At 43.9% G+C, this 24,279-nt stretch overlaps 1 pseudogene; it reads left to right on the top strand.

Moving 5' to 3' along the window:
• Positions 1 to 1,503: 1,503 nt before the first annotated feature.
• Positions 1,504 to 22,284, top strand: LOC106571720 (26S proteasome regulatory subunit 4-like; annotated as a pseudogene).
• The last annotated feature ends 1,995 nt before the right edge of the window (positions 22,285 to 24,279 follow it).

Here is a 24,279-nt window from a genome sequence, read left to right on the forward strand (position 1 = left end):
GTTGATGCCAAAGAGCTCTATTTTGGTCTCATCTGACCACAACACTTTCACCAGTTGTCCTCTGAATCATTCAGATGTTCATTGGCAAACTTCAGACGGGCATGTATATGTATTCTTGAGCAGGGGGACCTTGCGGGCGCTGCAGGATTTCAGTCCTTCACGGCATAGTGTGTTACCAATTGTTTTCTTGGTGACTATGGTCCCAGCTGCCTTGAGATCATTGACAAGATCCTCCCGTGTAGTTCTGGGCTGATTCCTCACCGTTCTCATGCTCATTGCAACTCCACGAGGTGAGATCTTGCATGGAGCCCCAGGCCGAGGGATATTGACAGTTCTTTTGTGTTTCTTCCATTTGCGAATAATCGCACCAAATGTTGTCACCTTCTCACCAAGCTGCTTGGCAATGGTATTGTAGCCCATTCCAGCCTTGTGTAGGTCTACAATCTTGTCCCTGACATCCTTGGAGAGCTCTTTGATCTTGGCCATGGTGGAGCGTTTGGAATCTGATTGATTGATTGCTTCTGTGGACAGGTGTCTTTTATACAGGTAACAAGCTGCGGTTAGGAGCACACCCTTTAAGAGTGTGCTCCTAATCTCAGCTTGTTACCTGTATAAAAGACACCTGGGAGCCAGAAATCTTTCTGATTGAGAGGGGGTCAAATACTTATTTCCTTCATTAAAATGCAAATCAATTCATAACATTTTTGACATGCGTCTTTCTCTATTTCTGTTGTTATTCTGTCTCTCATTGTTCAAATAAACGTACCATTAAAATTATAGACTGATCATTTCTTTGCCAGTGGGCAAACGTACAAAATCAGCAGGGGAACAAATACTTTTTTCCCCCACTGTGGCTCACTCAATACAAAACATGGATTTTCTCTGGTGTTTGTAGAACCACCTGCAACTGGACACAGACCTTTATTAGATAACTGTTTTCCAGAATCGAGAACGATGAAAGTATTGCCAATACCAGGTTAGTTTTAGAATCTATAGCAGCGTTTTATGTAAAGTTGGGAGTTATTTTTCTATAACTAAATAGAATAAAAATATAAAAAAGACTTAGCAGTTTGTCGGACGGAGTTCTCTCTCGAACTGTCACCAGCTGTGTTTAGTTCCTTAGATACGGAGAACGTGATTGGCAGACGTGATCAGCAGAGATGGTACCTGGATAGTAGGTGACTCACTGTGTTGATTGGTTTACTGCTTAGTACTTGGCAATGTTTGCCTGTCCAGCTAACAAACATACAATTATTTAGAAAAAAAGGGCAAGAATTGACATTGCCAACAAAACAGAAATGTGTTCCGAATAAATAAATATACACTATATAAAAAACGATCATCTCGAAAACTAAAGCAGATATGATGCTTCAGCTCGCTACCTATAACTTTTTCACACAGAAACATTTCTTCAAAACAGCATGGTTCGAGACAGCACACTCTGCAAAATTCCAGGTACAAATGTTCTCTTCTTCTTCAAGGTTGATTGGAAGACTACAACCTATGAAGTGCATTGCCGCCACCAACTGGACAGGGGTGAGTCATTAATCCACACAAAAAATAAAAATAAAGAGTGTAACAAATATCATCCCACAGTCAACAAAAAAACGACATAAATCTCTACTCAGGTTCTGGGGCCTGAGGGTGGTACTGCCTGAGACAATTCTCCATGTAACTCCTCCGCCGAGAAATCTTGTAATTCCAGGAACCGCTCTGCCGTAGACACAATGACGTCAATCTTTCTGGACTTCTTTTCCACCTTGGCCACAAAGTCCACCTTTTTTTTACATGTAAAGTTTCTGGGTCTTGCCGGTGAGAGGCAAACTCTGCAGCTTGCGGTGAAGGCCCCTCCGCCACCATTGAACTTTCTGAACAACTCGGTCCCTCAACCCTTTTCACAGCCTCTTTTCCTTGTTTCCATTCACCACACAATTCATCCGACTTGCGTTTACCACACCTGGGATATTCTTCATTAGAGCAACATCGACTTCCCACGAGACGGCAGATATTAACCCATTGAGAGGTGCCCTACTCCGAACAGCTACGAAGACACGGCATATTTCTCAAATCGGGTGAGAAGCAACATGCCTTTTCTGTTCTGCTGAAATACAAAAAATCTGAACAAGCCCACTCCTTTTGATCCTCACAGCTTTCACTTAATCCACCACTTTATCCACCACTTTGGATATCCCAAACGGATTCGTGAAGTTTGGTATTGAGCTCTGTTCATCTTCAAAAAAAAAAAAAACATACCCCTACCAGATAACAGGAGATATTAGCAGAACTCTAGGTTCTGTTTTCCACCAGAACTTTGCTCAGTTTTCCATTCTTTTGGACAAAAGTCAAATCTTCCTCGAGTCTACCGCCATTAGATTCAAGCTCTAGTTTACACCTACTTTTGCCATTTCTCCACCTGCCTTCAACTGCTAACTTCTTCGGTGGGGTTTACAGGTGGCTGGCATCCAATATGTTGCATTACCGCCCCGAACTGAACTATAGTATAAATCCATTACACTGTGTGATACAAAATGGGAAAGGGGAACTGGGAAAAATAAAATAAATGTTATTTTTTTATTACCCTACCACCCTACACTCTTTAAAACCCACCACATTATTCCACTAATTTAACCCTATCTGATCCTACCCTAGGGCAACGACATTAGAGGACAGGACATCACTCAACACACCCTGTGAAAACTTCTGAAGTCTCTGCAGCTGCCACCACAACATGTATTTTCTGTGACTTACGTTCCATCTCTGCAGTACAGTTGATAACCATTGCTCTGAACGCTAAGAAGCAAAACTTACTGAAACATACACTACCATTCACAAGTTTGGGGTCACTTAGAAATGTCCTTGTTTTTGAAAGAAAAGCAAAAACAATTGTCCATTAAAATAACATCAAATTGATCAGAGATACAGTGTAGACATTGTTAATGTTGTAAATGACTATTGTAGCTGGAAACTGCAGATTTTTTAATGTAATATCTACATAGGTGTACAGAGGCCCATTATCAGCAACCATCACTCCTGTGTTCCAATGGCACGTTGTGTTAGCTAATCCAAGTTTATCATTTTAAAAGGCTAATTGATCATTAGAAAACCCTTTTGCAATTATGTTAGCACAGCTGTAAACTGTTGTTCTGATTAAAGAAGCAATAAAACTGGCCTTCTTTAGACTAGTTGAGTATCTGGAGCATCAGCATTTGTGTGTTCAATTACAGGCTCAAAATGGCCAGAAACAAAGACCTTTCTTCTGAAACTTGTCAGTTTATTCTTGTTCTGAGAAACGAAGGCTATTCCATGTGAGAAATTGCCAAGAAACTGAAGATCTCGTACAACGCTGTGTACTACTCCCATCACAGAACAGCGCAAACTGGCGCTAACAAGAATAGCAAGAGGAGTGGGAGGCCCAGGTGCACAACTGAGCAAGAGGACAAGTACATTAGAGTGTCTAGTTTGAGAAACAGACGCCTCACAAGTCCTCAACTGGCAGCTTCATTAAATAGTACCCGCAAAACACCATTCTCAATATCAACAGTGAATAGGCGACTCCGGGATGCTGGCCTTCTAGGCAGTGGATTCAGCACAAAAGCTCTAACAGCCTAACTCATATCCAAACATTACTTTATCATCTAAGAGTAATTCAAAGCTCAAAATATCTGTTTCACCACACTCTCCATGTCACACTTGTCGTTGGAAATTGAGGACCAAAACGCAGCAGGTATGTGTATGCTCATCTTGAGATTTATTAACTTCCAAAATGAACGTACAAAATAACAAAACAAGTGACCGAACGAAATACAGACAGCCTGGTAAGGCACAAGGCTAAACTCAGAACAATCACCCACAAACACACCCTAATATATGGGACTCTCAATCAAAGGCAGATAGACAACACCTGCCTTCAACTGAGTGTCCCAACCCCAATTAACCAAACATAGAAACACACACACCAGACTAACCATAGAATACAAACACATAGACCATCAACCAAAAACCCGGAAATACTAAATCAAACACCCTTTACACAAACACACCACCCCGAACCACATAAAACAAATACCCTCTGCCACGTCCTGACCAAACTACAAAAACAATTAACCTTATACTGGCCAGGACGTGACACTCCACCAGATCTGTGTCGCACCAAACGTCACAAACACATGAAATCTCCAACTTCAATTGCTCCACCTCCACACTTAACACTACCCCAGAAATCACTCCCTTCAATGGTGCCCTATACCTAAGCATAAAGCAAGATACAGGTCTTCCCCAAGTTGAGTCACACAGAGCGCCTGCTCTCTCTGATCTGAAGAAACATCACAAGTCCACTTCAGGTTACCTTCACTGACTCAACAGCACCCACCATCTTTTCCACAAAACCTGAATCCACCCATGTGTCGTGTCTTTGGCATCATTAAAACTGAAGACTTATTTATTAAATAACTCTGTAATTATTATTACGCGATTAAACTGATTAATCATGTAACTGTAATTAACTAGGAAGTCGGGGCACCAAGGAAAATATTCAGATTACAAAGTTATGATTTTCCTAATATAACTTTCAGATATTTTAATCAATTAGTCTTCGAATTAATGAATTATTATTTACCTCACGTTAGTCTCATTCCAAACGTCGTAAATTGTTGGTTATCTGCACGAACCCAGTCTTCACTATGAGTCATCCATACATCAATTGTCTTAAAATCATTTATTTACTAAGTACTCACAGAAATGCATAACAAACAAACAAAGTAGATATGGTTACAAAGAAATGATAGGAGAATGTGCCCTAGTGGGCTAAACCGGTATGGCGGCTTGTTAGACAAAAGGGGAGTAGGGGTCAGCTGAGAAGGCACTACAGAGTTGATAATTATAACAATTGAAATGCTAATCCTTTGCACCTGAACGCTCACTCATTCGGGAATAATTGCAATCAATATATATATTTACGCTCAGTGTGTCGTCGGGATTTCTGTTGAAAAGTTTGTTTCTGTTGGAGAGTTTGTCCGCTCTCTCTCTCTCTCTCTCGTGGTTAGAATGGATAGTTCAGAGTGACATTCATTCATGTCATGATAGAATAGTGGTTAGGCGGTTGTCGGTCTTCGCGTTCAATGATACCGAATTCCTAGCTGCAGACTAGTAATTAATATCAAAGACTTGTTCTTATTCTGTCGGTATCGATAGTCTAAGAGTTTAACCACGTTATGGTTAAAAGATTCAGCCATCTACTCAAACCTTAGCTTATACTCAGGTTTATGGTCTCTCCTCAAACCTTGGCCCTCTCATGGTAAGCTGGTCTGCAACCTTTAGCCGTCTCGTAATTGAGGTAAGCTCTGTCTCCTCTCAAACCTTGGCCCTCTTGTTATCGAGGTAAGCTGGTCTGGTGATAGAAAACCTAGGTGGGGGTTTCATTCGGAACATAGAAGGCTGTCTCATGACGCCAGGTCCTGTCTGTGCCCCTGGGGGCGTGCCAATGACTTAGTGAAACTTTAAACAGAAATACAATTCTCTCACATTAACATCATTACATAGCATCCCATCATCTCACAAATAGCTAAATCCTTATTCATTCATTTTATACAACCATTAGATGTAAGCCTCATAACTGAGACTCTTCTATAAACATGGTTATGAGCTCCTCACCACACCTTCCACCTCTTCCATTTCACCTCCAGAACTCAAACTGGCATCCAGCTCACTCTAAACTTGACACCAATCTTCCTTGACATACCCTCTGCCTTGTTATTACTGGCGGCTTCAATAGATTCCCACCCATCCTCTGCCTCCCTCAGTCTTTTCAACCTCACCTCATCTCCCAATCATTCTTCCTTAACCAATTACCAACTCTGAGAATATTCCACTTTTCCAAGTCTAAATCTCTTTATTGCCTCCTCAAGAGACATGCTACGCCCTGTACTCAACCTACAGTCATCCACTATCCTCAGGTCCTTTTAGCTGTTCAAACTCTATGAAACTCCTTTCCAAGCCCACCACCATCTTCTATGCATTGAGTTGTCCAACCCTCAACTGCTAACAGCTCGAAGGGACGCTTTTATTCTTTCTGACTTGCCCCTCCCTAATTAGGGCACAGGGAAACTGATGGAAACTTAGGTTCCCACTCTGTAATATTCATACTAATGATGATAATTGCAATTCAATGTAACAAAGTAAAGCTAGTTTCCTAGCTAACCTTGTAAATTTGCTTTACCAAAGCAAAGCTAATATGGCCCATCCACTAAATTACCATCTATTTAGTTGTATGAGTCATGTTATTGTATGACACCTGAATTGCTCATATTTTATATTTCTGTGACAAATGTACCTTATGAGAGGAGACTTGTAGGTCAACGAGGCCTTATCTTCTTTTGTAAAATAAAAAAAAATGCGTCCCACATTGCTTATCGTTGAGACGTCAATTTAGAGGGCCAAGCAGCAATGGTAAGTGAACAAGCAAATGTATTTATGGCTCATGTTTTGATTAAGTAGTACAAGGATTTAACATTAGCTTCAAATTTGTGTAGCTTGATATTAGAGATCTGGCAGTTTTTTTATACAGAAAATAAGATTTGATGTAGTTGTTACATTTTTGAAACACATTGGCTGTATAAAACCCTCATTAAAAACCCTCAGCCAGGCGCATTTCCCGGCTAGCAAACAAAATTACTACAGCTACAATACCTCTTTCGCCAACTGGCCTGGACCCTTTGTCGACAAGGAGCCTGCCGTTACACAAGGACTGGTCTGCCAATGTAACTCCATCCGTTGTGCCCTCAACCGGCCATTGCCGGACATTGGAGCAGACGCTTCTACTAGCCCTGGCCTGCTAACTTTGAATGCTGCGTCTCCCGCTTGCTAGCGTAGCAACGACTACCCAGCAGCTTCCCTGTTTCATCTATTGCTGTTCACTGGACCCTATGATCACTTGGCTACATAGTTGATGCCTGCTGGACTGTTCATTAATCACAGTACTCCATTTTGTTTAATTTTTGTTTATCTGTTGGCCCCAGCCTCGAACTCAGGCCCTGTGTGTAGTTAACTGACCCTCTCTGGCCATTCATCACCATTTTACCTGTTGTTGTTGTCTTAGCTGATTAGCTGTTGTTGTCTTACCCGTTGTTGTCTTAGCTAGCTCTCCCAATCAACACCTATTATTGCTTTATGCCACGCTTTATGTCTCTCTCAAATGTTAATATGCCTTGTATACTGTTGTTTAGGATAGTTATCATTGTTTTAGTTTGCTGCGGAGCCCCTAGTCCCACTCAACATGCCTCAGATACCTCCTTTGTCCCACCTCCCACACATGCGGTGACCTCAACCAGCACAACTGCGTCCAGAGATGCAACCTCTCTTATCGTCACTCACTGCCTGGGTTTACCTCCACTGTACCCGCACCCTACCATACCCCTGTCTGTACATTATGCCCTGAACCTATCCTACCATGCCCAGAAATCTGGTCCTTTCATTCTCTGTCCCCAATGCACTAGACAACCAGTTTTGATGGCCTTTAGCCGTACCCTCATCCTACTCCTCCTCTGTTCCTCAGGTGATGTGGATGTTAACCCAGGCCCTGTGTGTCCCCAGGCGCTCTCATTTGTTGACTTCTGTAACCGAAAAAGCCTTGGTTTCATGCATGTTAACATCAGAAGCCTCCTCCCTAAGTTTGTTTTACTCACTGCTTTAGCACACTCCGCAAACCCTGATGTCCTTGCCATGTCTGAATCCTGGCTTAGGAAGGCTACCAAAAATTCGGAGATTTCCATCCCCAACTACAACATTTTCCGTCAAGATAGAACTGCCAAAGGAGGAGGAGTTGCAATCTACTGCAGAGATAGCCTGCAAAGTTCTGTCATACTTTCCAGGTCTATGCCCAAACAGTTCGACCTTGTAATTAAAAAAATTTATCTCTCCAGAAATAAGTCTCCCACTGTTTCCGCCTGTTATAGACCCCCCTCAGCTCCCAGCTGTGCCCTGGACACCATATGTGAATTGATAACCCCCCATCTATCTTCAGATTTCGTTCTGTTAGGTGACCTAAACTGGGATATGCTTAACACCCCGGCAGTCCTACAATCTAAGCTAGATGCCCTCAAACTCACACAAATGATCAAGGAACCCACCAGGTACAACCCTAAATCCTTAAACATGGGCACCCTCATAGATATTATCCTGACCAACTTGCCCTCGAAATACACCTCTGCTGTTTTCAATCAGGATCTCAGCGACGGTGTGTGTCCGCGATCAACCCACCACCCCTCATCAGGTACAACAGGTACAACCCTAAATCTGTAAACATGGGCACCCTCATAGATATTATCCTGACCAACTTGCCCTCGAAATTCACCTCTGCTGTTTTCAATCAGGATCTCAGCGACGCTGTGTGTCCGCGGTCAAACCACCACCCCTCATCACTGTGAAACGCTCCCTAAAACACTACTGCGAGCAGGCCTTTCTAATCGTCTTGGCCCGAGTATCCTGGAAGGATATTGACCTCATCCCGTCAGTCGAAGATGCCTGGTTGTTCTTTAAAAGTAATTTCCTCACCATCTTAAATAAGCATGCCCCTTTCAAAAAATGTAGAACTAAGAACAGATATAGCCCTTGGTTCACTCCAGACCTGACTGCCCTCGACCAGCACAAAAACATCCTGTGGTGGACTGCACTGGCATCTAATAGTCCCCACGATATGCAACTTTTCAAGGAAGTCAGGAACCAATACACGCAGTAATTTAGGAAAGCAAAGGCTAGCTTTTTCAAACAGAAATGTGCATCCTGTAGCTATAACTCCAAAAAGTTTTGTACACTGTAAAGTCCATGGAGAATAAGAGCACCTCCTCCCAGCTGCTAACTGCACTGAAGCTAGGTAACACTGTCACCACCGATAAATACATGATAATCGAGAATTTCAAGAAGCATTTCTCTACTGCTGGCCATGTTTTCCTCCTGGCTACCCCAACCTCGGCCAACAGCTCCGCACCCCCTGCAGCTTCTTGCACAAAGGCCTCCCCAGCTTCTTCTTCACCCAAATCCAGATAGCAGATGTTCTGAAAGAGCTGCAAAACCTGGACCCATACAAATCAGCTGGGCTAAACAATCTGGACCCTCTCTTTCTAAAATGATCCGACGCCATTGTTGCAACCCCTATTACCAGTCTGTTCAACCTCTCTTTCGTATCATCCGAGATCCCTAAAGATTGGAAAGCTGCCACGGTCATCCCCCTCTTCAAAGGGGGTGACACTCTAGAACCAAACTGTTACAGACCTATATCCATCATGCCCTGCCTTTCTAAAGTCTTCGAAAGCCAACTCAACAAACAGATCACTGACCATTTCGAATCCCACCGTACCTTCTCCGCTGTGCAATCCGGTTTCCGAGCTGGTCACAGGTGCACCTCAGCCAAGCTCAAGGTTCTAAACGATATCATAACTGCCATCGATAAAAGACAGTACTGTGCAGCCGTCTTCATCGACCTGGCCAAGGCTTTCGACTCTGTCAATCACCGTATTCTTATCGGCAGACTCAACAGCCTTGGTTTCTCAAATGACTGCCTCGCCTGGTTCACCAACTACTTCTCAGACAGAGTTTAGTGTGTCAAATCGGAGGGCCTGCTGTCCGGACCTCTGGCAGTCTCTATGGGGGTGCCGCAGGGTTCAATTCTCGGGCCGACTCTTTTGTCTGTATATATCAACAATGTCACTCTTGCTGCGGGTGATTCCCTGATCCACCTCTACGCAGACGACACCATTCTGTATACATCTGGCCCTTCTTTGGAAACTGTGTTAACAAACCTCCAAACGAGCTTCAATGCCATACAACTCTCCTTCCGTGGCCTCCAACTGCTCTTAAACGCAAGTAAAACTAAATGCATGCTTTTCAACCGTTCGCTGCCCGCACCCGTCCGCCCGTCTAGCATCACTACTCTGGACGGTTCCGACTTAGAATATGTGGTCAACTACAAATACCTAGGTGTCTGGCTAGACTGTAAACTCTCCTTCTAGACTCATATTAAACATCTCCAATCCAAAATTAAATCTAGAATCGGCTTTCTATTTTGCAACAAAGCCTCCTTCACTCACGCCGCCAAACATAGCCTTGTAAAACTGACTATCCTACCGATCCTCGACTTCGGTGATGTCATCTTCAAAATAGCCTCCAACACTCTACTCTGCAAACTGGATGCAGTCTATCACAGTGCCATCCGTTTTGTCACCAAAGCCCCATACACCACCCACCACTGCAACCTGTATGCTCTCGTCGGCTGGCCCTCGCTACATATTCATCGCCAGACCCACTGGCTCCAGGTCATCTATAAGTCTTTGCTAGGTAAAGCTCCACCTTATCTCAGCTCACTGGTCACGACAACAACACCCACCCGTAGCACACGTTTCAGCAGGTATATCTCACTGGTCATCCCCAAAGCCAACCCCTCCTTTGGCCGCCTTTCCTTCCAGTTCTCTGCTGCCAATGACTGGAACGAATTGCTAAAATCGCTGAAGCTGGAGATTTATATTTCCCTCACTAACTTTAAACATCAGCTATCTGAGCAGCTAACCGATCACTGCAGCTGTACATAGCCCATCTGTGAATAGCCCATCCAATCTACCTACCTCATCCCCATATTGTTTTTATTTACTTTTCTGCTCTTTTGCACACTAGTATTTCTACTTGCACATCATCATCTGCCAATCTATCACTCCAGAGTTAATTTGCTAAATTGTAATTACTCGCTACTATGGCCTATTTATTGCCTTACCTCCTCATATCATTTGCACACACTGTATATAGACTTTATTTTTTCTATTGTGTTATTGACTGTACGCTTGTTAATTCCATGTGTAACTCTGTGTTGTTGTTTGTGTCGCACTGCTTTGCTTTATGTTGGCCAGGTCACATGTGTAAATGAAAACTTGTTCTCAACTAACCTACCTGGTTAAATAAAAATAAATTTAAAAAATTTAAATAAACTATTTGTCAGCTAAGTTTAGCGTTACGTTAGCTAGCTAACAGCTCGTCTTCCATTGAATAAAATTACAGCATTGTTTGCCGGTAGCGGCAGCTAGCTTTCATGCTGACACCCCAATCATGAAATAAATAGCTGCAATTGCTAACTTAATCATCCTAAGCATTTAGTACTCCATGTTGAGTCTGTGGTAAACTCAAATAACCCGTCAGCAGCTAAATAGCTGAAGTAACATTAACTAGCTAGTTAGCCAATAAAGTCTACCAACACTAAGTCTTATTCAAGGTTAAACAGGATATCTAGCTAGCTAACTTAGCTAATGTGTGTGTTTATAATTTCAGGGTCAAAGCCAGAGTGGAGGCCAAGGAGGTAAGAAGGATGACAAGGTGAGAATGACATAGCAACAACCAGAGCCTCTGACAACATCATCTCCTCACCTGGATCTTTCAGATGTCTGTGTTAACCTGTTTTATTCTACTGTCACTAAACATGTAACCATATCATATGTTTATAGGAGAAGAAGAAGTATAAGTCTCCCATCCTCACCAGAACTGGGAAGAGGAAGAAAAATAGCAAGGGACCAGATGCGGCTAGCAAGCTACCTTTGGGTAACTCTGTTATGTCACCTCACTTAGGACAAAGAATCTCTCTTTAAAACGGAACCATCGGCTCAATATCTAGTATCTGTCTCTGCGTCATTCCTAACTCTCTAGCTATGTCATTTCTCACTCACTCGCTTGTCAAGAAAAACTATATTGATAACGTATTGTATCTCCCTCTACAGTCACCCCTCACACCCACTGCAGGCTGAAGCTGCTGACGCTGCTGACGCAGGAGAGGATCAAAGACTACCTGCTGATGGAGGAGTTTATCAGTTTATCAGGAACCAGGAGTAGATGAAACCCCTGGAAGAGAAACAGGCGGTACTGAACATAGAGATATATAATACTATATTACATATAATGCTATTTGACTTTAGTTTATCAGGAACTAGATGAAACCCCAAAAGGAGAAACAAGCGGTACTGAGTAGACCATTGAGATACAGGTAACTGACAAAATAAAGGAAACGCTTGAGTAAATGAGGGATGCAAAGTGTTTTGAAAGCAAGTGCTTCCACAGATATTTGGTTCCTGAGTTAATTAAGCAATTAACATCCCATCATGCTTAGGATCATGTATACAAATGCTGGGCAGGCCATTATTTTCGCTACCCTGGCTATGCCCCCGTAGGATGACAATACCCCCATCCACAGGGCACGAGTGGTCACTGAATGGTTTGATGAGCATGAAAATGAATGAATATATATATATATAATATTTTACTTTATCAGGAACTAGCAGATGAAACGGGAGGTACAGAGTAGACTACAGAGTAGACCATTGAGATATACTGTATAATACAATTATTATATGAAACTATAGAGCAGAGAAAAGGGAGGTACTGAACATAGAGCTATATAATACTACAGCTATTACTTTAGATTATCAGGAAGCAAGAACAGATGAAATCCCTGGATGAGAAACAGGAGGTAAAGAGCCAGTAGATTATGTCAATTCAAATCATAAAGTTCTTGTGTCTAACATGTATTTCCTGTGTGTTCTTCTGCAGGAGGAGAGGTCCAAGGTGGATGACCTGAGGGGAACCCCCATGTCTGTGGGGAACCAGGAGGAGATCATCGATGACAACCATGTCATCGTGTCTACATCAGTGGGATCTGAGCACTACATCAGCATCCTCTCCTTCGTCAACAAAGACCCGCTGGAGCCGGGCAGCACGGTACTACTTAACCACAAGGTACTGACATATTTCTGATCCATACTACTCAACCACAAGGTACTGACATATTTCTGCTCCGTACTACTCAACCACAAGGTACTGACATATTTCTGCTCCGTATTAGATACTGACATATTTCTGCTCCGTACTACTCAACCACAAGGTACTGAAATATTTCTGCTCCGTACTACTCAACCACAAGGTACTGAGATTTCTTCTCCGTACTAGTCAACCACAAGGTACTGACATATACTGAACAAAAATATAAATGCAACATGCAACAATTTCCAAGATTTTACTGAGTTAACGACATACACGTGGTCTGCGGTTGTGAGGCCGGTTGGACGTACTGCCAAATTCTCTAAGACAATGTTGGAGGCAGCTTGTGGTAGAGAACATTCAATTCTCTGGCAACAGCTCTGGTGGACATTCCTGCAGTCAGTATGCCAATTACACGCTCCCTCAGAACTTGTGTTGTGTGACAAAACTGCACATTTTAGAGTGGCCTTTTATTGTCCCCAGCACAAGGTGCACCTGTATAATGATCATGCTGTTTAATCAGCTCCTTGACATGCCACACCTGTCAGGTGGATGGATTATATTGGCAAGGGAGAAATGCTCACTAACAGGGATGTACACAAATTTGTACACAACATTTGAGAGAAATGTGTTTTTTTGGCAAATGGAACATTTCGCCGATCTTTTATGTCAGCTGATGAAACATGGGACCAACATTTTACAGTGAGGGAAAAAAGTATTTGATCCCCTGCTGATTTTATACGTTTGTCCACTGACAAAGAAATGATCAGTTTATAATTTTAATGGTAGGTTTATTTGAACAGTGAGAGACAGAATAACAACAAAACAATCCAGAAAAACGCATGTCAAAAATGTCCTAAATTGATTTGCATTTTAAAGAGGGAAATAAGTATTTGACCCCCTCTCAATCAGAAAGATTTCTGGCTCCCAGTGTCATAAGTGTTGCCATGTTGAAACGACCAAATCGCAGCCGGGATATGAATGCTCATCTTTTAATTACTTTAGAATAAAGCATACACGGGAAAACAATAAACACGAACGACTCCAGACAGACTAACAGGCTACTTACAAAATCATAGCAGTGTTAACACAACCACCCACAAACCCAAGTGACAAACATACTCCTAAATATATGACTCCCAATCAGGAACAACGATAACCAGCTGTCCCTGATCGGGAGCCACACAGACCAACATAGAAACACAATACCCAGAACAAACATACACAGACATCTTCTGCCACGTCCTGACCAAAATACTACACAAAATACTACACAAAAGACTACACCCTCTGCTGGTCAGGACGTGACAGTACCCCCCCCCCAAAGGTGCACACCCCGAATGCACCTAAAAAAGAAACCACAAAAATCCCCAAAAACCACAACAATACAAAAACAAATACCCCCTAAACAATAAGGGAGGGAAGGGAGGGTGGCTGCCGTCAACGACGACACTGTGCTACACCCCCCCTCTCCAACCCACCTATCCTGGAGGTGGCTCTGGTTCCGGCCTCCTGCCCTCCAGGTTGTATGCAGACTCTTTGGGGTCCGGGTCGTAGACAGACTCACTCCGTTGTGGATCATGGGCAGATTCCTTCAGTTCCATACTGTAGGCAGACTCAGTTAATTCATAGTTAATTATCCACTTATTCAGTTCCTGATCATAGACAGCCTCACTTGGTACCGGATCGCTGACAGACTCCTTTGGTACCGGATCGCTGACAGACTCCCTCGGTTCCGGGTCGCAGGCAGACTCCCTCGGTTCCGGGTCGCAGGCAGACTCCCTCGGTTCCGGACTAGACACTGTTGCCGGATACTCTGGACTGCACACTGGTGCCCGATCGCAGGCAGACTCCCTCAGTTCCGGGTCACAGGCAGACTCCCTCGGTACCGGACTAGACACTGTTGCCGGATACTCTGGACTGCACACTGGTGCCGGATACTCTGGACTGCACACTGGTGCCGGATACTCTGGACTGCACACTGGTGCCGAGCTCTCGAGGCTGGGCTGACGCACTGGACGCCTGATGCGTGGGGCTGGTAGAGGAGGTACCAGGCTGGATACACGCACCCCAGGACTAGTGCGAGGAGCGGGAACAGGCTGAATAGGACTAGGTTGACTAATGGGAAGCTTGGTCCGGGTTGCTGGTACTGGTCGTGCCAGACTGGAGGTCCTCACTTCCGGGTTAGCACGAGAGGCGGGAACCGGAAAGACTGGGCCATGGAGGCGCACAGGTGGCCTTGACCGCACCGCCTGCACAACGCGTCCTGGCTGGATGGAACTAGCAGCCCTGTACGAGCGGGGTGCTGGTACAGGGCGAACTGGGCTGTGCAGGGGCCTGATGGTTGCCATGCGTAGAGCGGGAGTAGGGTAGCCTGGTCCTAGGAGGCGTACCGGCGACCAGACGCGCTGCGCAGGCATCCTCCTACCAAGCTGGATGCCCACTCTAGCACGGCATCTGCGAGGGGCTGGAATGGCGCGCACCGGACTGTGCGTGCGTATGGGCGAGAGTGCGCACCTCAACGAAACACGGTGCCCTCCACCTCATACGCTCCTCCATATACTCATGGGTAGCTGTCTTATGGCTCTTCTTAGGCCTAGCCAAACTACCCGTATGCCCCCCCCAAAACATTTCTTGGGGGTGCCTCTCCAGCTTCCTCGCCAGCGCGGTCCTAGCCTCATATCGCCACCTCTCTGCCTTAGCTTCTTCCAACTCCTCCCGTGGGCGACGGTATTCCCCAGCCTAGTGCCAAGGTCCAGCCCCATCCAGAATCTCTTCCCAAGTCCATTCTTCATCATAGTCCATATACTCAGTGTTCCTCTCCTTTTTCCGCTGCTTGGTCTTGTTTAGGTGGGTGGTTCTGTCATAAGTGTTGCTGTGTTGAATAGACCAAATCGCAGCCGGGATATGAATACTCATCTTTTAATTACTTTAGAATAAAGCATACACGGGAAAACAATAAACACGAACGACTCCAGACAGGCTAACAGGCTACTTACAAAATCATAGCAGTGTTAACACAACCACCCACAAACCCAAGTGACAAACATACTCCTAAATATATGACTTCCAATCAGGAACAACGATAACCAGCTGTTCCTGATCGGGAGCCACACAGACCAACATAGAAACACAACACCCAGAACAAACATAAACAGACATCTTCTGCCACGTCCTGACCAAAATACTACACAACTACACCCTCTGCTGGTCAGGACGTGACACCCAGGTGTCTTTTATACAGGTAACGAGCTGAGATTAGGAGCACACTCTTAAAGGGAGTGCTCCTAATCTCAGTTTGTTACGTGTATAAAAGACACCTGTCCACAGGAGCAATCAATCAGATTCTAAACTCTCCACCATGGCCAAGACCAAAGAGCTCTCCAAGGATGTCAGGGACAAGATTGTAGACCTACACAAGGCTGGAATGGGCTACAAGACCATTGCCAAGCAGCTTGGTGAGAAGGTGACAACAGTTGGTGCGATTATTCGCAAATGGAAGAAACACAAAAGAACTGTCAATCTCCCTCGGCCTGGGGCTCCATGCAAGATCTCCCCTCATGGAGTTGCAATGATCATGAGAACGGTGAGGAATCAGCCCAGAACTACACGGGAGGATCTTGTCAATGATCTCAAGGCAGCTGGAACCATAGTCACCAAGAAAACAATTGGTAACACACTACCCCGTGAAGGACTGAAATCCTGCAGCGTCCGCAAGGTCCCCCTGCTCAAGAAAGCACATATACATGCCCGTCTGAAGTTTGCCAATGAACATCTGAATGATTCAGAGGACAACTGGGTGAAAGTGTTGTGGTCAGATGAGACCAAAATGGAGCTCTTTGGCATCAACTCAACTCGCCGTGTTTGGAGGAGGAGGAATGCTGCCTATGACCCCAAGAACACCATCCCCACCGTCAAACACGGAGGTGGAAACATTATGCTTTGGGGGTGTTTTTCTGCTAAGGGGACATGACAACTTCACCGCATCAAAGGGACGATGGACGGGGCCATGTACCGTCAAATCTTGGGTGAGAACCTCCTTCCCTCAGCCAGGGCATTGAAAATGGGTCGTGGATGGGTATTCCAGCATGACAATGACCCAAAACACACGGCCAAGGCAACAAAGGAGTGGCTCAAGAAGAAGCACATTAAGGTCCTGGAGTGGCCTAGCCAGTCTCCAGACAATAATCCCATAGAAAATCTGTGGAGGGAGCTGAAGGTTCGAGGTGCCAAACGTCAGCCTCGAAACCTTAATGACTTGGAGAAGATCTGCAAAGAGGAGTGGGACAAAATCCCTCCTGAGATGTGAGCAAACCTGGTGGCCAACTACAAGAAACATCTGACCTCTGTGATTGCCAACAAGGGTTTTGCCACCAAGTACTAAGTCATGTTTTGCAGAGGGGTCAAATACTTATTTCCCTCATTAAAATGCAAATCATTTTATAACATTTTAGACATGCGTTTTTCTGGATTTTTTGTTGTTATTCTGTCTCTCACTGTTCATATAAACCTACCATTAAAATTGTAGACTGATCATTTGTTTGTCAGTGGGCAAACGTACAAAATCAGCAGGGGATCCAACACTTTTTTCCCTCACTGTACGTGTGGTGTTTATATTTTTCCTCTGTGTATATCTGCTCTGTACTAATCAACCACAAGGTATGAACATACGCTGAGTGTACTGAACATTAAGGACACTTGCTCTTTCCATGACATATGCTGACAAGCTGAATCCAGGTGAAAGCTAAGATCCCTTATTGATGTCACTTGTTAAATCCACTTCAATCAGTGTAGACGAAGGGGAGGATGCAGGTTATAGAAGGATTTTTAAGCCTTGAGACAATTGAGACATGGATTGTGTATGTGTGCCATTCAGTGGGTGAATGGACAAGAGAAAGGATTGAAGTGCCTTTGAACAGGGTATGGTAAGCATTGGAGTCAACGTGGGCCAGCATCCCTGTGGAACGCTTTCGACACTTTGTAGAGTTCATGCCACCGAATAATTGAGGCTGTTCTGAGGGCAAAAGGGGGAGGCGCAACTCAATATTAGGAAGGTGTATATCTGATCCGTACAACTCAACCACAAGGTACTGACATATCTGCTCTGTCCTACTAGTGCTGAGCGATTAGTGCTTTATGAGGTTGGTTCAATCATTTTTTACATTATATGCATTATGTGGGTTGAATGTTGTAACAACACAGACTAAAACAATTAATACAAGTCCCATGATGGTAGTGACTGCCCATTACTGCTTATCACTTATTAATCATTTATTCACATTACTTTAAAAAAATATATATTTCAGTTGTTGTGTATGTTACATTTGTTTTTATTTGATGACTGTATTATTTCCTTCCAAGTCATCTAGTCTTTATAGTGCTGCTGCCTATGCTGTCTGACAAAATCACTATTTTAGTAGTTCTTTAAAGTAAATCAGGCATACTTTTTTATGACTGCTGAATATCAACTATCGACCACTTAGAGCATGTATTTTCAAGTAGAGATACCTTGGGAAGCAACTGCTCTCTATCCCTCTCGTCTTCTCTCTCTGTGTCTGCCCCACACTATCCTAACGTCGCAGGCTTAAAAGAAACGCACAGGCCGGACTAGTAGGCGCGCGATAGATTATGGTTGTTGTCAATTACCAAGTTTTCTGCGCTAAACTATGTAGAATATTGGCCTGTTGGTAACTACAACTCCTTACTACATCACACAGTTCGGGCTTGATCTGATTTATCTCTAGAGAAACTGTGCAATGTACGCATTAAGCTCACAGAAAAAAAAGGAACGAAATGGAATTCAAATAATTGAGCCGACTTCGGTCAATTAGTTTAAAAATATATATTTAAAAAATAACTGAAATGTTGGTTAATCGCTCAGAACTATGTACTACTCAACCACAAGGTACTGACATATTTCTGCTCCGTACTACTCAACCACAAGGTACTGACATATTTCTGCTCCGTACTACTCAACCACAAGGTACTGACATATTTCTGCTCCGTACTACTCAACCACAAGGTACTGACATATTTCTGCTCCGTACTACTCAACCACAAGGTACTGACATATTTCTGCTCCGTACTAGTCAACCACAAGGTACACAATACATATTTTATAGGGCTTTTTGCACTACTGAGCCGAGTCAAACCGAGCTGTACTGGGCTGGCGTGGTTATGCATCCAGCATAGTTGCTGGAACCGTACTGAAAAGGACAATGTGGAAACAAATATCTGAATCGGCATAGTTTGGGTTCGGTGGGCACAATAGTGTGAAAAGGGTATAGGTTTTACGCACTAACTGTGGATACGAGCGTCTGCTAAATGACAAAAATGTGTCCAAGTCAAAGGCAAATTTCATTAGTTTGGTGGGAAAAGTATTTATTATTATGTTTGGGTTGAGTAGTGAGTGACGTTGACTGACTCTGTCCCTATTCTCTGATCCATGTCTGTCCTCTCGGTCCATGCCGTGATTGGTGTCCTGATGGACGACACTGATCCCCTGGTCACGGTGATGAAGGTGGAGAAAGCCCCTCAGGAGACCTTTCGCTGACATAGGAGGACAGGACAGCCAGATCCAGGAGATCAAGGTACAAGAAGAGGACTCCACTAAACGTCATACCTTGTAACTGCTTAGTAAGTATTTTAAGCATTTTATCTGAAATGAGATGAGTACCACGTTATGTACCAGCCTATACTAGACTCTCTGGACACTCTCTGGACAGCCTGTAGTCATTCACTGTACGTTTGTTAGGATACCGGTATCGCGATACCAGATTTTCCTTGGCAAAAAAGAAAACACGGAAGTATACAGAACTCTATGGTCCTTTTTTTTTTAAAACTACTTTATGTCAAATAGTGTGTGGTATAGCTTGCAAAATAAACAAACGTGACTCTGGGTGACAATGTACGGCTGTTTTCTTTCCAACATTAGGACTGTTTTCCTAAAATAATTCCGTCTACTTCTGACTGTGACGCTGTTGTTCTGTAGGAGTCCGTGGAACTGCCTCTCACCCACCCTGAGTACTATGAGGAGATGGGCATCAAGCCCCCTAAAGGAGTCATCCTCTACGGAGCATCTGGCACTGGTGAGTAAGATGGATATGAAATAAACCATCAATACATAATAACAAACATCAAAACAATATACATAATCCCTCAGACATGCTTAGCGACGAGCAGTATGGACAGGGAAATCATATTACAATATAATAAATATCATAATATATGCCATTAAACAGACACTTTAAGCGATTTACAGTCATGCATACATACATTTTACGTATGGGTGGTCCTGGGAGTCGAACCGACTATCCTGGTTTTGTACGCCCCGTGCTCTACCAACTGAGCTAAAGAGGACCATACTACTTAATATGGGTGCGGTTCGTGCAAGGTTGTTTGTCTGTGTGTGCGTGCATATCTGTGCCTGTTTGTGCGTCTCTGCTAATATGTTTGTGTGCCTGTGCCTCTCTCTGTGTGTTAGGTAAGACCCTGCTGGCCAAGGCGGTGGCCAACCAGACATCAGCTACATTCCTGCGTGTGGTTGGCTCAGAGCTGATCCAGAAGTACCAGGGAGACAGGCCCAAGCTGGTCCGAGAGCTGTTCATGGTGGGCCGAGGAACACGCACCATCTATCGTCTTTATCAACGAGATAGACACCATCGGCACTAAACGGTACTTACTAAAACTATGTTCTTAAAATATGCCACTTAAAGGCCCAATGCAGTAGTTTTTATATCAAACAATTTTTGTTTAACAATTAAGTACCTTACTGTAAACTTAAGAACGGGAAGCATAAAAATAGCGCACATAGAACAGATCTACTGCTTCTTAGACTTACTTTCACTGAAAATTACAGATCTATAACACACGTTTCTATGTGAATTTGGTCAGGTCGCCCCAAAAGTTACATATTGCAGCTTTAAATGATAGGAATAGGCATAGCAAGGTTGTTTAATAGCTCCACCTTGCCCTCTGATAGGCTTGGCGAAGGTTGAACCAAATCCTCTTAGATATTGACAATTACAGGATCTGACGGGTTGATTTGGGAATGTGCCGACTACTGTTTCTCTGCCCTTTAGGTGTGACTAAACGTTGTTTTTCTCTCCATGTGTAGATATGAGTCTAACTCTGGAGGAGAGAGGGAGATCCAGAGGACCATGTTGGAGCTGCTCAACCAGCTGGATGGTTTTGACTCCAGAGGAGATGTCAAGGTGATCATGGCCCCCGACAGGATAGAGACCCTGGACCCTGCACTCATCAGACCCGGTAAGACACTCTCATGAGTATCTGAAAGATGGAACCTATTTTCGTATTGTGTATCATATTGAAATCGACCGGTAGAGTGGGACTCTTAGACAGGGATAAAACGACCTCAGTTGAAGTGTATATTGAGGATCGAGATTCTACTATAAAATGAATGCAGATTAATTTCCTCCTTCTGAGCTCCATCTGTGGAACTGATCTCTTGACCTTGAGCGAACAACGGATGGAGCTCTCAGAACACTTTACAAGACTCCGATCAAAAGAAACAACATTCACTGAAGCCATTTGAGCAAAGCGTCTTTTTTTTCTTCCCACACTGTTGAGTCAATGTCAATAAGTATTCTGTTCTAGAATCAGAATGAGTAGAAAAGAACGGCCACTCCCTCGCTTTGATATTCCACGCCCCTCACCCCCTTCCCTATGTTTTTTCCAGGTCGTATTGACAGAAAGATAGAGTTCCCTCTGCCTGATGAGAAGACCAAGAGGATCTTCAACATCCACACCAGCAGGATGACCGTAGCTGGTCTATCTGCATGGTCATTGGGAAGACTCATAAGAGCATAGGTCATTGCGATACAGTTACCCAAAAAGTTTTTAAAAACACTGCATTACCACTACTAAGATGGGGTAGTCCCCCTATCTAGTACTGTTGCCCCCTGCCTGCCCACAAAGAGTTGGCCTCCATGGGTTTCAATTGCTTTAGGTGTGTGGCTTTAGGGGTGTTTGCAGCCACTCCAGGGAAAACATGATTCTCAAACTGCCTCTTGCTAAACCAGATTTAGTATATTTGACTTGACTGTGCTGCCCTCTAGTGGCAGTTCTTTTAAGGGAAATCCTGAAAGTATTCTCCTACCTCCCAGGAATGCTGGGCCTTGTTCGCCTACTTTCAGAATGCCTCCCTCCTTCCTGGAAGTCATGGATCTGAGAGAGTTAAGTCTAGGATCAGGTGTTCCATGTCCATATATTCTTATTCATTATGACATAAAAGACTAAACTGATGCTAGATCAGTACTCCTACTCCGAGACTATTTGTGAATACAGGCCCTGATCTTTTGAGGCTGACCTGAGTTGACCTTTCTCCTCTCTTTCTCCCCCTCCTCCAGGTGATCTGCACCGAGGCAGGCCTCATGGCCCTGAGAGAGCGCAGGATGAAGGTCACCAACGAAGACTTCAAGAAGTCCAAGGAGAACGTGCTGTACAAGAAGCAGGAAGGGTACGCCGGAGGGCCTGTACCTCTAACCCCGGACGTTTAACCCTTGACCTGTACCCTGTCCGCGGTGTGAGAGAGCAGAGAGAGCTTTGATATATTTCGTTGCATGTTACGTTTGGCTTCCTTTCCAGTTGTCTACTTTAACTTCATGAACTCTGACAATAAATACAAGAATTTGAATGGGATAGAAGTGTTGTTATTCCTTGTTCCATGTATGATTACTCTCATTTCCCTCCGTGTTCTGTTTAGTATAGGTAGTGTCACGTAGTCAGTTGTCCTAAAGTTTGGTCTGCATTGGAGAAGCCTGGAAATCTAGGCTAGAATAGAAGTAGTGTTCAATAGCATACAGTCTGCATCATACCCACGTTCGGGTTACATAACTGGTTCATCAGCCAGAGTAATAATCTTTCTATGTTTATTTTGCGGAAAATGAATCCCATTTTATTTATTCCGCTCAATCACCATCTTCCAGTAGTATTCAGACTTCAGACAACACTATGCATACTGTTTATACAGATGCCCTGTTTCTTCATAGTCAGACTTAAGGGATATCACTCTATTCCTCTTAGTTGCAGAGGTCTGTCTGATTCCCAAGACAGAATAACAGGACTAGGGAGGAGGGTGCACCTCATGTCCTGATGCTGAAACTATCGTATCTCTCTTTACTATCTCGCTCCCCTCTTTCTCTTTGCTTAAAAGAAGACCTCCACTAATAACAGGAATGTTCCAGTATCTCCCGCCCACGACGTCGTTTTGGAGCCACCCTAGAAGCATTCACCCGGACACACATCTAAATAGTCCCTCACATCACTTCTCTCTGTTCCAATAGGAAGTGTAGTATATCGCTTTGATATGAAAAATACATGTTATACACACTGAAACAAATGAGCCCCTCCGAATCCTTCCGGGCCTCTCAGAAGCGACTCATTTCCAATCCCCATTTCAGTGATTCACCCCTATGTTCACCCCTTTTGCAGTACACTGAGTTTAAGAGCACAAATTAATCGGCTTTTTGTGTGCCGTTGAGCAGCTGCAGTTCATTTGACACGTGCAGCAGAGACGCAGGATTTATTTATTTCCTCTTGATGTGGGGCCATGTATAACTTTGTATTCAGCAGAACGCTCGCTAGCCCATACAGTTTCGTTTTGGGATTGAGTGAAAATGCCGCACGCAGCCCTGATCGCTCTCCCCGTCATCCCCCTTATTAAATCTGTCACGCAGTTCAACTGCAACGCAGCGCACATTGCAGCACATTCAGCAAACCCTAAGAAAACTTTAAATCAAGCGTAGCGTATAGTAGGGCCAGAGAGACAGGATAGGAGGGGAGAGGAGAGGAAGGAGGGGCAAATTGTAATGAGCCAATTGGCCTGCCAAGGATAATATCTGTTGAGGATGTCTGAGCCACACCATGCATGCCAGCATTAGAGACTGTTGGTTGTGCAGAGCTAGCCTACATAGTTATAACTACTGGTTATTACTGTGTAATAAAACCTATGTAATGTGGGACTGTCGTATAATAATAAAGGCTAACCTTGTTTCCATGTTCTGGTACATATTTATTCTAATTTTACCATTGAACTGAGATTTGATTGACAGGCCCACTGTTGACCTTTCAGTGATTTCTCAAGTCAACTGAGGAGGCAAAGATCCTGGACATATCTGAGGACTTCTCTTCATTGTCATTGACTTCTAATGTGTTGAGGGTGACTTTAACAACCTCCGTTGCAGGCAGAGACTTCTTAAAGACTTCATGGATTATTAAAATACTTGAATTAATGTTCTGACAGACAGGATCTGATTGCGTTTGCAACTGGATTTCTCTGTGGCCAGAGGGAGAAGCATTCTCATCACTCACCACTAAGTGGCGCCTGAAGTGCGTGTTTTTAAAATAATCGCACTGACAAAAATAAACTGGACGTGAGAATTAGGCCGGTCACACTTCTTGGACAACGAATATCGCATAAAATCTGATATTTTGTTTTCATCAATCGAACACAACATTTACTCAATTATAAACTACTGT

This window comes from Salmo salar, chromosome ssa15 (assembly GCF_905237065.1).
Source record: "Salmo salar chromosome ssa15, Ssal_v3.1, whole genome shotgun sequence".
Taxonomy (NCBI): Eukaryota; Metazoa; Chordata; class Actinopteri; order Salmoniformes; family Salmonidae; genus Salmo; species Salmo salar.